General features: G+C 37.5%; 1 protein-coding gene across 1 annotated transcript in view; it reads right to left on the reverse strand.

Moving 5' to 3' along the window:
• Positions 1 to 15776, reverse strand: part of cdk18 (cyclin dependent kinase 18) — a 75713-nt gene extending 59937 nt beyond the window's left edge. Inside the window, exon 1 of the mRNA XM_043251400.1 lies at positions 15484 to 15776. The gene's annotated coding sequence lies outside the window, so the exon portion shown is untranslated. The remainder of the gene's footprint in view (positions 1 to 15483) is intronic.
• Positions 15777 to 17093: the final 1317 nt, after the last annotated feature.

Here is a 17093-nt window from a genome sequence, read left to right on the forward strand (position 1 = left end):
GGTTTGTTGATGTTTGTGTATCCGTGTGTGTCTTTACCCGCTATATACGTAGTACACTACACATAGCAGAAGATCTCAGAGCCGGTGACCCAGACAGCAGTAGAACGAGTAATACTCAGCAAAAATTAGGCATTCAAATTAGGTTTTCACACCTGGATTGGAAAAAGTAATTTCACTGAAATGAAGTTCAGAGAACCATGGGCACGGCAGAAATAAAGGGTCGTGCACCTTTTCATCATACATTTCCGTCACACGTTTTCTTCTGAAGCATGTCAGCAGATTTAATTTTTCTGTTAGAATAAGTCAGTAATTGATAGTGATGTTTACAGGAGACCAAGACTGAAGTTACTGCAAAAGAGAGACTTTTTTGTACTTCCTTACTTATTACTTGTTTTTAACGAAACAGTGGCTTTCGGTAAGAGATCATGTGCAGTTACACGATCATTATCACAAAATAAACCCTCAGCCCTGATGGGAAGTGGAGCATAAATAATGAAGACCTTAATTAACTAACTAACTCATAACCTTTTGTTTAATTGCACTCAAAAATATTCTGTACTGTCGGCTGTTATGCACTTCCTCTTCTTGCTGTTAAAGTTTGGTCTGGCTGTCTGATATTGTTTTCTATCTGAGTTATGCTTGTATTCTGCTCATTTGCAAGTCACTTTGGATAAAAGCTTCTGCTATATGAATAAATATAAATGTAAATTATGTTTTATATGCTCTATGTTACTTTGCAGTTCAAGGGAAGTTTAATCCATAACATTTTTATATACCTAGAAAGCTACATTAAAATATAAGTAATTCTTAGGAGTAGTTATGCTTAATTTTTTTTCGCACGAAAAATTCACGAGAAAACAATTTTTGTTACGTCGAGATCACGCGAAAAATAATTCGAGAAAACGATTTTTGTTACATCAAGGTCACGTGAAAAATAATTTGAGGTCGCGAGAAAACAACTTTTGTCATGTCGAGTTCACGTGGAAAATAAGTTGAGATTGCACGAAAAATTATTCGAGATCATGAGAAAACAATTTTTGTTATGTCAAAGTCACGCGAAAAATTATTTGAGATCACGAGAAAACAACTTTGATGAAGAGATCACAAGAAAATTAAGTCACGATCATGAGAAAACAATTCGTTATCACAAGAAATTAAGTCATGATAATGAGAAAACAAGAAAGGATTTCCATATTTAACGATGAGAGCATGACGCACGACACAAAATATTCTGTTTTATGTTTCTTTCTTATACCTGAATTATAACTGCGCTAAAAAACAAAAAAAAAATTTTATTGATCAGTGGCATTTTGAGTTGGAGGGACAGGAAAAAATTACCAAATTTATTTCTAAAAAAAGTCTTTACGGATAGAAGTATCAAAACAATGTCCTGCCTTTTTGCACGGCATCAGTCATCACAGCGCAGTCAAGAATAACAGAAGTCTCCAGCGTGTACTAAACTCTGTTCTCATTCTTATTCTTTCTGCTGATTTGAATGGAGATGCTTCCTGTTTTAAGTGATGACCTTTTTATTCATCTGTGGAGGTTTGGCTAGGCCCAGTTCCAGAATTGAATCACTGACGGTGTGCTTGGATATATTTTTGTCCTATCCATTGTTATGGCTCTCTCCCTGTCGAATACTGCTATTTTGAAGTGATTTGAACTGATTAATACGCAATCTCTGCATTGCGTAAGCCATCCCTCATCTTAGTATAGTAAGTTTATTATAATTAATCAGTCTATAAAATGCACCGTGAATCTCCTATTTTCTACTGGTCATCGTTCAAGAAATCAACGGGATTGGTAGTTTTGCTCAAACACGTTGTAAACAGCAACATTTGACCAAAACACTTCTAACTGGTCATTGCGCTGAATGAGATCAAGAAATCAACGATTTCGTAGCTCAAATCGATTATCAGCTTCGACGATAACGATAGCGCGAAGCAGGACGTTAGCGAACCGTTACGATTCGTGGCCTTGTTGAAGCCATCAAACGCCTCTGTGCCGTCAGGACTGACAGGATGATAGTATCAGATGCTCCTCTGTGACGGAAACCACTGGAACACATCAAACAACACGATCAAAGCCTGCGTTTGCCTCATAACCTTGTTGTTCGGTGAGCGGTACGAATACATTTTATACGCTGAAGTTAAGTGTTGCTTTCCCTCTTAATTTCAAATGGAAAGACTTTGTTTGTGGACCTAAAAGCAGCAGTTAGGATCTGGTGGTGTGCTATTTCTCTAAAAGATTAAGCATTAAAACCAACCGGTGACCCTTATTTGGTTGAAATCAGCCGTTTCTGATTACGTTTATTAGATTAATTGGTCTGAAATACCAACACAAATTTGTCTTTGATTTTTCTAGCGTGATGATCAGACACTTTGAGGACCGCTGACGGTAGAGAAAGGAGAAACAGTAACTGCATTACAGTGTGATACAGCATATTTCAACCCATGCAAACCTAATTCATCTTCTGAGTCTGTTACGTTTATTGCAAGTTTTGCTGAAAGTACAGAATATATAAATATGTTTCCTTTTTGTTTTGTATGAACTTCGAAAGACGTTGATGAGAACGGAGTGCTGTTAGACTGATGTATGCTGTGCATACACGTCATTTCTAATGTTTAATAACATTCTGTGGTTAAAATCATTTCTTATTTGAGGAGTAAAATAGCCAAGCACTCATTACAGTGACATATTTTAACAACTTTTAAATAATTTGACAGCATCACAGCTTGATTGCAACTGTTAATGAGAATTAATTGTGTTGATGTTTCTTAGTTTTTTCACATTTCATCTCAGGCTCTTCAGAGACTGTTGTCTCCTTGGTTACCAAAATGGAAATCAACACGCGAAAAGCGGAAACTTTATTTTTTCATTTATTTACTGAAATTTCTCACTCTAAAGTTTATGAAACCTTTTACTGTTTCGTTTACAGAGACATTACTGGCCAACATTTAGAATAACTGTTTTAATAATTATTTACCGGATAAATAATGCAGTCAAAAATATTAAAATATTCTTACAATCTAAATTCAGATAATAAGTCACAATTTTTTTTTCTTTCTATTCAGTGGTGGAGACGGGCTTTCCATCCGAATAATTCGAAACTTTGGCTTAAGCTTATAACGAAAGTTGACAGGTACATTTTTTTCCTCACTTGATGTCGAACATGAAATTAACTTCTTTGCATGAAACCGCATGCTTTTGAGGTAAACTTGTGAATTTTTCGATGTTTCGGGTTCTTTTTTTAAACTGACCTGATACTGTATATAGTTGGCGGCGCTAGGCTGACAATAGACAACACACGAATCCAAATCTGACAGAAGTGAATGTTTTGTAAGTGAGCTGTGAGCTGTAACACCGAGCCTTTTCTCCTGAGTCACCAACCTGGAAAACTCTGCTGACAAAGAGACCGAATCGGCCGAGTGACCTTGTCGGGAACGAGAGAGAAAGAGATTGAACGGCAGAGGGACAGGGTTCTCTCCCGCAGGCAACACGCTGAGATCTGATTAGATCAGCGATGCCCTTCACTGAGAACTCGGATCCGAAGCGGGGCCAAACCAACGCTCCAGAAAATGAAAATCTATTTCAGGGGGGAGTGGGCACCAAACGGCCGGGGTTAATATTTAATGAACAAACAGGAGTGTGATGCGGTGGCGAGCCGCAGGACCCGTCGTGTTTGCGCAAGAACGATCTGCAGCTTTTTTTAAAGAGCTGCTTTGATTTATGCGGCGAGAGGAGACACCCTGGGAGAGAGGACACATCTGATGGAGTCTGGGCTGGGAAAGCATGGAGTCAGCACTTTTACCGGATAACAAGACTCTTCATCAAGGTTTCCCCTGCGAGAGGACTCGTCTCAGTGGCTCTCCATCGATTTAGCTGTATCCTCTTCTCGTTGGCAGTGTTTCCTTTCAGACGGTGTGCAGAAGAGCAGTCTGCCGCTGCTCTTCAGAATTTTACAGCTTCTGTTGAAGGCCTTGCTTTTTGTTCTGGCCAAGACATCTTATGAAGCCTAGTGTTTTATATATGATGCACACGTTTCTAAGGCCTCTAAACGGTCGACATGATTTCTGAACAAGCCGCTGTACACAGTCTACTGCGTGTCATCTGATTCAGAGTCCTCTTATAGTTATTACTAATTTCTTACAATCGCTCATCCTCCTCCTTCTTCTTTTTCTTCTTGATAACAAACAATACCTTCCGCTCTTTGTTGTTGTTTTTCTTTTTCTTCTTCTCTCATAAAAATTCATCATCATCATTATCATATTCAATTTCTTCTTTCTCTTGTTATCTAAAAATTCCATCTTTTGGTTCTTCTATGATGACATTTTTTATTCTTCCATCATAACAATATCTCAAAAAATATGAAGTGCTTTCATGAGATCATGCATGTCTTTCTCTTTCTTTCTATCATCAAAATTCTTAATCTTAATTTATGATAGTTTCTTTTTTTCTTTTCCTTTGTCTTTCTTTTTCTTTTTTCATACTAATTTGATGTTTTTCTGATATCATGCAACTAGTTTTTTTTTACTTTTTTCTTCATCTTTCTTTCTTTCTTTCTTTCTTTCTTTCTTTCTTTCTTTCATCTATCATACAAATTCTTAATCTTTTTCTGATATCATGCAACTTTCTTCTTTTCCTTCACCTGTCTTTTTTTCTTTCTTCTTTATTTTTTTAATATATATTTTTTCTCATCATCATACAAATTTCTTCTTTTCTTTCTCCCTCTCTTTTTTCTGTCCATTCAAGTTATTAATCTATGTCTGATATCAATAGCAGTTTTTTTTTTCTTCTATCATACAAACATTTATTTCTTCTGATATAATGTATTCTATTTCTTCTTCTTTACTTTTTCTTAATTTGATTGTGCTTTTTAGATTATTTGCAAGCAAATAAGTTTGTCTGTATGTCATAATCATTCAGATGTTAAACAAATCTGAGATCAGTTTGTTTTAAAGTCAACATGACTCAAATGACCCTATTTTACTCTAAAATGTTGCGGTGATCAAATTATTATTTGCTTCATTCAAAAGAAAAGTTTTTTTCATTGCAGTCTTTCATCCAAATGTAATAACTTTGTCTGCCCAAAAGCCATTTAGACGTTCACTCAGAAATGTCACACTACAGAGTTAAAATGTGCTGTGACTATCTTATGTTGACCAGGTTTAAAGCCATTTAATAATCCTAAGACTTATAATAATCTTTTATCAAGTGATGTAATATATATAAGAGCTGTAAACAATTCTAATAACAATAAGCTTATTTATTTACTCTTTGATTAGAAGGGATGGGTGAATTGTCTGCACTCTGTGGTACAAGAAATATAATTACTCCACAAGGTCAGAAAATAAAAGTGATTATACTCCTGGTGAAAATTCCATCTGAACCCAACCGTGAGGTGAGCAGAAGACAAAGGAACAAACTGTGTTCTTGAGATTCCTCTCAATTCATCTCATTGAGATCTCAGTGAGGCTTAATTCTGATTAGTGATGCTCTTTGTCGGTGGGCTGCATGCACACTGCGTTCAGTCGGGGCCAATTGCTAGTTTTCTGATGACCTTGGTGGCAATAAAAGCTCCATTATCAGAGCGTGATGTCATCGTTCCGTTACACTGCGTGAAGATGATATATTGTCGCAGGGCGGAACAAAAGAGATTTCACAGTAAGTGCTACTGGTGACCTCAACATTCTGGGAATACTCTCAAGTTTGGTCACCCTTTTTTTCCTCAGAGGGGAAAAAAAAGAACAAATCTACCTTTTGAATAAATATCTCAGTGACCTTCAGGAGGCATCAAGGAATTCCACTTAACTATTCAGAGTGTGTGTGTGTGTGTGTATCTTGTTTCCAGACAAAATAATCTAGAAATTTGTAAAATCAAGAAGATTTTCTAGAAAGTAATACTATGTTTTTATTTAGAACAAGCAAAATATTCTGCCACCAGGGTAAGCAAAATTATTTTATTTCAAACTGATATTTTGGCTGGGAGAAAGACAAACCAACAACAGAAAGGTCTATAAAAACACACTTCAAAAAAGTTCGATTTTTGCATTTTAATGAGTCGAATTGTTTGAAAGTATTTGATCAATCAGCAAAATTTCTGGCTCCCAAGTGTCTTTTATACAGGTCACAGGTTAGGGTCACAAGCTCTTAGTCTCAATATGTTACAAGCAGAAAAGACACCTGTCCACAGAAGCAATCAGTCAATCAGATTCCAAACTCTCCATCATGGTCAAGAGCAAAGAGCTGTCCAAAGCTGTCAGGGACAAGACCTTCACATGGCTGGAATCGGCCACAAGACCATCATCAAGCAGCTTGGTGAGAAGGTGACAACGGTTGGTATGATTATTCGCAAATGGAGGAAGCACAAAATAACTGTCAATCTCCCTCGGTGTGGGGCTCCATGCAAGATCTGACCTTGTGGAGATTCAGTGATCATGAAAATGGTGCCCAAAACTACATGAGATGATCTTGTCAGTGACATCAAGGCAGCTGGGACCACAGTCACTAAGAGCAGTAGGTAGCATGCTACACTGTGAAGAACTGAAATCCAGAAAGGTCCCCCTGTTCAAGAAAGCCCATCGGAAGTTTGCCAATGAACATCTGAATGATTCAGAGGAGAACTGGGTGAAAGTGTTGTGGTCATATGAGACCAAAATCCTTCTCTTTGGCATTAACTCAAATATCCAGGCTTGGAGGAGGAGGAATGCTGCCTATGACCCCAACAACACCATCCCCAGTATCAAACACGAAGGTGCAAACATTAAGCTTTTGAAGTGTTTTAATGCTAAGGGGACAGGACAGCTGCACCGCATCAAAGTGACGATGGGGCCATTTACTGCCTGGGCCAGGGCATTAAAATGGGCAGTGTATAGGTATTCCAGCATGACAATGACCCAATCTAGCCAGTCTTTAGACCTCCATCCCATTGAAAATCTGTGGAAGGAGCTGAAGGTTTGAGGTGCCAAACTTCAGCATTGAAACCGTAATGGAGAGGATCTGCAAAGAGGAGTGGGACAAAATCCCTCCTGAGATATGTTGATATATGAACGTTAGAAGGATAGATATATCGCAGAGTTCCATCTTCTTGGCTGACTTGACGTACAGCGTATGAGCTCAGTCAGTCAGTCATAAAATATAATAATTTTCTAAATAGAAATATTTTTGTTTCAAAAACCCATCGATCTGCTTCAGAGGACATGTGATAACCCCCTAAAGGTGTATAGATAAGTGTTACGTTGCAGTACTTACAGACACAAACGAAAAATAATGGCCACTATCCACCTGTATTACCAAGCTTGGAAGAGCCAGGATACATTTTTTTACAACTCTGGCTGTTTTCGTCTGAATTAATTTTTGTGCAAACTATTACTGTAAGTGTTTTCAAATGAGTAGAAACATTTTATTCTTGAATTTACCATTAGGGAGAAGGTTACATTAAAATGTACATATCTTGTTATTATATATGTCTGTGTATTTTTATTATGTATATATAAATAGGCACACATTTAAAAAAAAATATGTTATGTTATATTAAGTATGTTTACATATAATATAAATTGTATGAATATAAATATATACATGTAATATTTCCTAAATGTATGCTGTATGTGTATGTATTTATATATACATAATAAATATACACACTACACACACATATTATGTGAACAAAAACTTCTGTTTTGGATGCAAAATTCAATTACTAACAATTAATCATTTGACAATGCATTACACCCAACACAGGATAAAAGTCATATGACTTTAGATGTATGTAGATGAATTTAAATAGTTAATTATTTTTGTGCTTTATTTCATGTGTTTTATATAGGATATGATAAAACCAAAATACAAGTACTGAGCCAAACAATAATATCAAACACTTTATTCAACTCATTTATTTTAATTTAATAAATCATAATCCAATTATTTGTTTATTTAATAATAATTTTTTTTAAGTAATATTAGTTTTTAAGCAAGATATTGACTTTATTTTTGTTTTGTTTTGTTTTTCATTTATTTCAGCATAAAGTTTTATACGAAAGGCTCGACTTTGGATCACACAGACTAGCCAACTCCGCCCCAATACAGCTATTGCTCTCGCTTTCACTTGCTTTCTTCTCTCAGAAGAGCCTCTCTCATCTGGTTTCTAGCACATTGTGAAGGCGAGAGCAGAAGAGCAGAACTCCGCTCAGCTGCACGGCTGCGGCTCAGCAGCGCCGGCTCCAGGTTTCACCACAGCAGCCCCGAGACGCTGAGGGATGAAAGGGACTAGCCTCTCTCAACAAAAGCATTAGTTGGCTTTGAATTATGCAAGTTCCACACTTAAAGGGGCTTCAAATTGATATTTCTTAAGTCAAAGAACAAAAGAGATGAAAGGCAAAGGCGTCCCTGTGAAGACAGACGGACACTCTTTCATTAAGACTGGATCTTCATTCAAAGAGGCTCATCTTGAGACAATAAAACCTGGCACAATGTTTTGCAGTTCCCTGCCAAGGATTTCTTCCATCTTTTCTCGTATGTCAAACGTATGATGAGTAATAGCCAACAACGTTAGCGGTCCACTAGCATTTCTAATGGCTCTGATTCATATGCCATAATGATTACACAACCAAGACCTTAGTCAGAAGACACCGCATTTAATTTGGGGAGTGTGAAAGCGGGGTCATGAGACATGGAATGATGAGTTCTGATAAAATCTGATCCGTTTTGCAGCTTCTAATGGCCGAGAACCACCCACTTGAAAAAAGTACAAAATCTGATTGATATTTAAAGTAATCAAACAATGCTAGTTTTGTTGTTAAATGTCATTTAGGGGCAAATAATGTGTAGTTAGTTGACTACTATCACACAGGATGGATTTGTTTTGTATATATCTGTGTTCTTATGCAATCAATTCTATAGAATTACCTGAATCTGAATGTACAGTTGGCTGAAAAGATAAGGTTTTAAACGTGATCATTTGTAAAACATAGTCTAAACCAGTCTGTTCTCCTTATAAATGCTTATTGTTTGAAGCCTTTATCTAGTAAAGTTGATTTTGTTTCCAGATAGACCGTTACATCTGACTTCCGGATGATGTGTAATGCTTATCAATCTGATGCCAATGACCAGCTCTGGCCTTCCTTTCAGTATACAATATATCTGACGGTTAGTAAGGCTATGGTTTTACCTAACATGTACTGTCTGTTTGTTAAATGTTACATGTGAAAAGATCTACTTTGCCTAAAATGACGGAAACCGTCAAAATTATATTCGAAGCGTAATTGGATTTTTACATTTGGCTCACATCCCAGTCATTTACATGGGTGGGGTTTAAAACCTATACTTCAGCCAGGCACCAGGCAGCGATGCTTTCTGGCTTCGCTTTTCAGGATGGATTCTGTTAATACCAAACAAAAACAAAAAACAATCTTGTATTAAAGTAAGGGAGTATTAAAGTAAATTAGTATTAAAGCAACATTTACTATTTACCATAGTAAATGTACATATCTAGATTTTGTCTACATTTATAGATTTAGAAAAATATTAGTAACCAACCAGTTAGCTATTGTTAAATAGTTACACGGTAGCCATTGACTTCTAAAGTACAATGTAAGGCAATTATTTGTCGATGAATAATTACATTTTCCAGTGATCTACCCCTTAAATTGTCTTCTTTTAAAGATAATGTTCAGCCAAAAATCAGTTTGGGAAAAAATAGTCTCAAAGTCAATGGGGACCAACAACTGTTTGGTTACAAACATTCTTCCAAATATCTTCTTTTTGCGTTCAGCAGAAGACAGCCACTCATAAAGGTTTGGAACAACTTGAAAGTGACTGAATAATGGCAGAATTGCCCATTTTAGATACTCGACCGTCAAAATAAGACAGGAATACTAGCATTTTTGGCAGTGCACAGGCTAATTTTCATTTATGTCAATCTAAATAATGCCGTTTACTCCAGTTAAGGTTTAAAATGTCCATGTTGGGATGTTGGAAGCGAGACCAGTTGGTAAATTCCTAAATTTGGTGTCTCACCACAGATTTCTAGGGTGACATATTTCACAGAAATGGCAGAGGAACTACTGTACATCACCGGCATGCACATGTGGTGACCTGCAGAAGTGACACATTGGTTAAACTGCTGTTTTGCAATTTGCGCTCACCTGACACTTATTTTTAACACACATGTCTTTCCGCAGTTATCTTTCGGGTTTAAATTGAGTGTGTTTAGCATTAGTTTGTCTGCGTTGGCAGCAGTCCTCTCATTAAGCTGATAGAAGCTGAAAATAGTCTACGTAGACACCTCCCCAGCAGTGTGTGAATTGCCTTTACGGCGAGATAATTATGGCTGTTTTCGGTGGAACATTTGTTTGCAGTTTTTTTCTCCCCGCTTTTATCTGTGGGAAAACGAAGCAAGGCCCCGGGAGATGCCGAGACGTTTATTTCCCTCTGTAGAAAGTTTTTTTCCGGCTCGTGTTCTGAATCTCATCACGGAACAGGACAGATGCGGAGCGGGGAGGGCCGGTGGTGCTCCGCTAACAACCCAAAATCGAATCTGTTGCATAAGCGTGTGGGGTTACGCTGAGTGAATGATGTACGCTGAACTAAAAACAACTCTGAGTAGATATTGCTCGCTGGGAATAAACTGCATTACAGCTAGTTTGTCTTCATCCTCCCATTCCATCATTCCGGCTGTCATTTTGTGCTTTCTTCTTGTTTCAAGTAACGTATTTACACCTCTCGTTGTAATACATGTGTTCTTTAATGCCTTGGAGCACTAAATGCACTTGTGCAATAAATTTGTGATGTTTTATGCATGCGTTTCTTTAAAGCTTCCAATGCCAGCAGTTCTTCGGCGAAGACGTTTAATGTCCTAGATCACGTCTCGTTTCCTCAAGCCTTGTTTTCCATCTTTTTTTTTTTCTGCAGGATGTTTTTCAGTATCATTTTTCTTATATATCGTAATTGTTTCTCCTGGCAATGAGATTAAATGGAGAGCAAATGGAGATGTTTTTTCAGCTTTATCCATTTTATTATAGAATAGTTCTCAGCAGCGTTGCTTGGGTACTAAAGTCTAGCTTTGTATTTCTCAATATGAACTAATTTCTCATCAGGTTTTCCAAAGAACACCTAAAACATAGGATGAATACGTAAACCCTGGCACCTTTTTATCACGTTGCTAAAGGTATGTATTGCGATGGTTCAGAATTTAAATATCAGTTGACTGTTGCTAAAAGCTAATGCTCTATCATGTTAAAACCCTACCCTACACCAAACCCAAACCTAAACCAACCCAATATTGTTAACAAATGCAAAACTGATATAAAAAGACATAGATTTGAACTGTTTTGACAAACCGTAGTTACACAGAGCTCCTTGACTCTCAAGTACATCTCTGTACTCGACGAGCTACCAAACAAACCTACCATCATGAAAACCCATAGATATGAAGCTGGATATGTGTTACGCTAATGTTCAAAAACATCAATTTTCAAATATCCCAGCATATTAATATTGTTTTGGAGTCATAACGTGATATTCTTCAAGCAATTTACATTTTAAAATTGTGCATTTATGTGAAAAGGAATAAAAGGTTCCTAAAAGGAGTTTTACTGCCTCTAGTGTTCATTTTTTTTGTAATCTGCAGTGATATGTACTTGGTATGTGTTTTGTGTTTTTTGTGTCTCGCCATAAAGAGCACCAAGGTTTATGTCAGGAGACCAGGTAGAATCTTTATCAGAAAAATATGGTGCAGCCATATTCTGTTTTTGCACGTTGACTGTTGCATAATTTCCTTCAGAATTTTAGGAGGAACATACAAGGCAGACTTGACTTAAAGGTGAAGCGTGTCATTTCTGCACTGCTATTTTAACATCAAAACAAAAGCAGAAGCCTTCAGGTCTCCTGAGCGCTGAAAAAGCTGTGTCTGAGCAATAACATGTTCCTCGGGGAGTGTTGCGCTATTTCTCTTTATCTGTCCTCTAAATACATGTCTGCACCCCCTTCATGCATCGGCAGGCTTTGAGTTCTCCGGCTTTCTCTCTCTGTCTCATCTCTCTCCTGAACCCTCTCTCCTCCACATCTTAAACCCAATCAACAGCTCTCGCTTCCAGCCCGCTAGCAAGATGTCTGACCTCAGAGAGCGAAAGAGAGAGAGGATGAGAGGACAGATGAACAAATGATAGAAATGAGGCAGAGGTTGAGAGTGGTAGATTGATATCAGAATCAGAGAGAGAGAGAGAGAGAGAGAGAGAGAGAGAGATGGGGGGTTTAGCAAAATCTGAGGATGATATGAAGGAGAAACAGGTAAGAGGACATTGAAAAACAAGCTGTTAGACTGGAACAAACAAAAGATGACTTACAAAAGACCTTCAAAGTTTTTAAAGAGAGAGGACAGGTAAAATGTCCGCCAGACGAACACGTCCTCTGGTGATTTAGATGATTCCTGTTTAATTATCAACATCCTTCTTTAATTGCGATTTAGTAAGAGGCCACAGAGATGTGTGATTTATCATCAAATGTTGTTTTTAATTTACAGTGTAATAAATTAATAGATGGATGGGTGGATGGATGAAGAGATTGTGGGATGCATGGATGGATAGTCAGATGAATAGATACATACATACATATACTGTAAATGATAGATAGATAGCCAGATGGATGATAGATGGATGGATGGATGAATGTATAGGTGAACGGATAGATAGATAGATAGATAGATAGATAGATAGATAGATAGATAGATAGATAGATAGATAGATAGATAGATAGATAGATAGATGAAAAGATGTATGATAGGATAGATGGTCCAATTAAATACATGCTATAGATAGATTGAAATTTGGGTGGATGATAGATGGAAAATGGATTTATATCTGATAGATGGATGGATGATGGACAGATAATCAAAAGAATGTATGGGTAGATAGATAGATAGTCGTTCAGGCGAACAGATGGACACACAGACACAGGATGACTATAACACTGATTATCTTAAAGAGGTTTTAAAGAGTAGCAATGTTATAGAAATTCTTTTTGGTTTTTCCTCCTTTCCAAAGAAACAGAAACCCTTCTGTTGGTCTTGAATCATTGAAATGTCAGTCCTGCTGCTCTGTAGTGTATAGTAGATATAATATAGCAGTTTTAGGATACGTAGAAAATGTGGCGTCTGAAGTGAAGAGGTGTTGTGTTGCTCGGCATGAGCGGATGTCACACTCCTCCACTAGATGGCAGACCAGTGTCATGAGCCTTTGCTTATGGAGCAATTCAAATACCATCTTCTGAAAAAGGCCATATACCATCAAACTCCTATAAAAGCCAGTCATATTGTCTGTATTACAGTGTACAGAAATATTGGATTTTTTTTTTTTGTAAAAAGATGCTGTGGTGCCTTTCTGATGATACTGAATATAATACACCATCTTTCTCATGAAACCGTAGTAAAGCAGAATGTGTAGCCCCCAGACAAGTCTTCAGCGTCGAGGTGATGTATAAAAGATTTGAAGAGCCTCTTTTATGTGTTCTGTGCATCTAAAGCTAGAACAAGAACTGAAATAAGAGACAGCAGACATTGTAAATCCAAACTCAATGAAAATCGTCGACACGTTTTTGATCATGCAGAGTGCCCTGCGCTTTTTGAGGGCATGGGCAGGAAATTGCGGTTTGAAATCAGACAAAAGTCCTTTGATTCCTCGAGACGCAGAGGTCAGCGCATCGCAAACAATCCTCCGACAATAGTCTTTTAATGAAGAGTGTTTCCAGCTTTCCGCACAGTTGGTTATAAGATTGGATATCTAATAGTGCCACCCCCACTTTTCCATAACCATAACAATTCTCAACTGTCTGTTTGAATAATTTCAGGGGTGTAGCATCTCGCTAAAGGCTATTTAATTTCACAGCGTATTCTCTGTTTGAAATTGATTCATGAGAGGACCTGATCTGTGCACGGGAATACAAATGCAGGCTTTTGGCTGCCGTCAATAGAGTGCCAGACTAATTTGAGAAAAGCTGTTTCATTAAAACAAGTAATCTGAAAAAAATCCCCGCCACTTAATTCTTGGAATCTGCCAAGGCTTGTTGTGGGATTATTAACTAACGAATGAGAATGAAGAGCACCCCGGTGCATTAATGGTGCGGTTCGTCAACATTATTTTCATAAAGTCTTCCACACTATGGAGAATTTGCATTTTGGCTGAATTCAACATGTGAAAAGTTTTCAAATAAATTTCGTGGTATAGGTATTGACTTTGTGGTAGATGCTTTTCCTAAAGATTCCTTTGGAGGAATAAAGAGAACTTTAAAACCAATGCATAGCTCAGAAATTGAGAAATGTTTGACTTTTACCTTAATAAATTCTACTTTGCTAGTTACTGATGGTTAGGTAGTTATGTAGTAGTTATGTTGCTAACACTTTAGGTTAGGTAGCACTTACTAGCTGCTTAATAGCATGTATATTACTAGAATACTGGCTGTTTATTTGTACTTACAACGTATATATTAATGCATGACCATATTCTACATCCTTTAACCCTAAACATACAGTAACTACCGTATGAGTAAGAAGAGAATTATGACTTTATTGTTTAGGAGTTCATAACCCACTTTAGTTAGGGCTTGAGTACATGGAGGCTAAAGGTCAAATTCACCTCTGAGAGCAAAGTATCCCTTAAGTATTTCAAATTGTAATATCATAACCTTTATTACTTTAGTGTTGTATAGCATTGTACTAGTGTCTTTGCAAAAAAAGTCAGTAGAAATTGGGTAATTAATGGGTAAGTAATGTTCAGCCAGTTCCCTCATGAACCCCAAGGGTTTTGCCAACCCTAGTTTGGTAAACCCCGACCTACAGCTACAACATGAAAGAATGCGTAAATAGCTGTTTGATTACTGGTTAGCATTAACCAGTAGTACATACTCTTAAATCTAAGATTCCATGAAGAACCTTTCAACTTTCGTGGAATCTTTCCATAAAAAGGAGATTTTTGAAAAATGTTAAAGAACCGTTTAAGAACCGTTCACTGGAATGTTCTTTGTGCAACCAAAACAAATGGTCCTTCTATGGTATAACTGCGACAAAAAATCTATTTGTGGTCTTTATTTTTAAGCATGTACCCTAATAAAAAAGGTTCTCTTAAGAACTTTTCACTGGAATGTTCTTTAGGGACCAAAAAATGGTTCTTCTATGGCATCACAGTGGAAACCTCCTTTTTGAACCTTTATTGTTCTCTACACTGTCAGATGCTGCGAACATATTCTGATGAAGAAGTGAATGTTTGAATGTTGAATGTAAAGACCGTAAATGACATTTCTTGGATCATATTCGTCGTGCAGGTGTTCTTCTGTGAAAGTAATTATGTTCAATCAGTTCAACGCACCAAGTTATGGAGAAACACAGACCGTATTCCCACACATCCACAAACACACGCTCACTATTAACCCCCCTTTTCGCATATTCGCATATTGGCTCACAAAGCCCAGCAATTCAAAAGCCACAAAACTCACCTCGTCTTCTTATCGGCTGAAATCCAGTGACATTTGGGGCCGGTGGCCACGTCATTAGCAGATCGACCTCTGTGGGAGCAGGTGGAGGGGGTAGACTGTGGCTCTGAGTCAGTGTCAGGGGCAACACCGTGGGCAGAATTTTAATAAAGCAGCTCGCCCGTGTGTCAGCGGCGTCCTTCGACGCGTTCTCTCCATCTCACCCGGTGAAAAAAGCGATGACACATAGACCGAGCGTCCGCATGTCCCTGTCTGAGCCCGTCCCTGCCTCCCCTGCCACCCCCGGATGCATACGCTCTCGTCTGGCAGGGAGCGTTTTGTCAATCCTCGGAGAAATCTCGAGGTCTAAAAGCTGTAGCTGTAAGCTAGTCACATCCTGTCTGAGGGCCAGATCCTCAGAGGTTCTTAGTCGACTCTTTTCTTTTTTTCCGAAAGCTCGGTTGCAGTCCAAGCGCAATTCGCCGTATTGAATTACAAGTGAGAGGAGACCCGTCAAGTGAGATCTGTCACGTCAAAGCCGCTCGATGTGAGTTAATGCTGATTAATGGAGCCCTTCTGCGTAGCGGTTTTGATCCATGAAATGACATGAATGAATGTTTGCTTCACACAGACGCGTTGCTTTCAACCGACTGTCATCTGTACTGATTAAAACGCTCTGACTGAATGGAATCGTGGCTCATTTCAGAATTGAACGATATTTTTCTCAGAAGGTGCATGCTGCTTTAACAAATATTGACCACAGTTATGACAAAATACTGTAATTACTCCAGCTATTAATGGCTTTTATGGTGTTTCCATCGCTGTTTATAAACTTTTTTGCCTGGCAGGGGATCAAATCCTCTGGTGTTATTCTGATGGTGAAACTTGAGCTAGATTTAAAGACTTGGCTAATGGAAATGGCCTGGTACAAGAAAATCAAAAAATCTTGCACAACTTTTTGCCATTTAAACGATATTTTGAATAACACTAGTGACTGGTAACAGTACTTGCGTATGACGTTTTTGGGTGAAACTGTTATATTATTAGTTGCTGTTTCAACAAGTCATCTCGAATTAATGGATTTTGATTGGAAATAAATGGACTAGTTGTGTTGAATTTATGATCTTTCTTTCGATATTACTTAAAATTTTGGTTTTTTTTGAACATGAAAAACAGACTTATTTTCCCTTTGAATTAAGTTTATTTTTCTTACCCCATTGACAGTGTGTGTGCGTATGTAAGACGTTTACTTGAAAAGCAAAATGACATATTTAGTCTTATTTTCTAAAAGAAGCATCAATTTTAAGCGAGTCTTTTTCTTAAAACCAGAAAAATGCTATGCCAGTGGGATAAGAAAAGTAATCTTGTTTTCTCTTTGAATTAAGTTTATTTTTCTTACCCCGCTGGCAGATATTTTTCCTGTGCTAAGCAAATCTCAAGAAAACAAGCCTTTATATCTTAATCCATTTTACTTCTCACATAAATGTTTGTGGATTTCTTGACAAATGTTTAGACGTTTACACTGAAATGTTTTTTTTTCTTCAGCTGGCTTCACCTCTGTTGTCCATAAAAAACGCTTCTACAGTCAAGATTAAAACTTCATGACCTGTACCGGTTAACATCCACCATTAGTT

This window comes from Puntigrus tetrazona, chromosome 11 (assembly GCF_018831695.1).
Source record: "Puntigrus tetrazona isolate hp1 chromosome 11, ASM1883169v1, whole genome shotgun sequence".
Classification (NCBI taxonomy): Eukaryota; Metazoa; Chordata; class Actinopteri; order Cypriniformes; family Cyprinidae; genus Puntigrus; species Puntigrus tetrazona.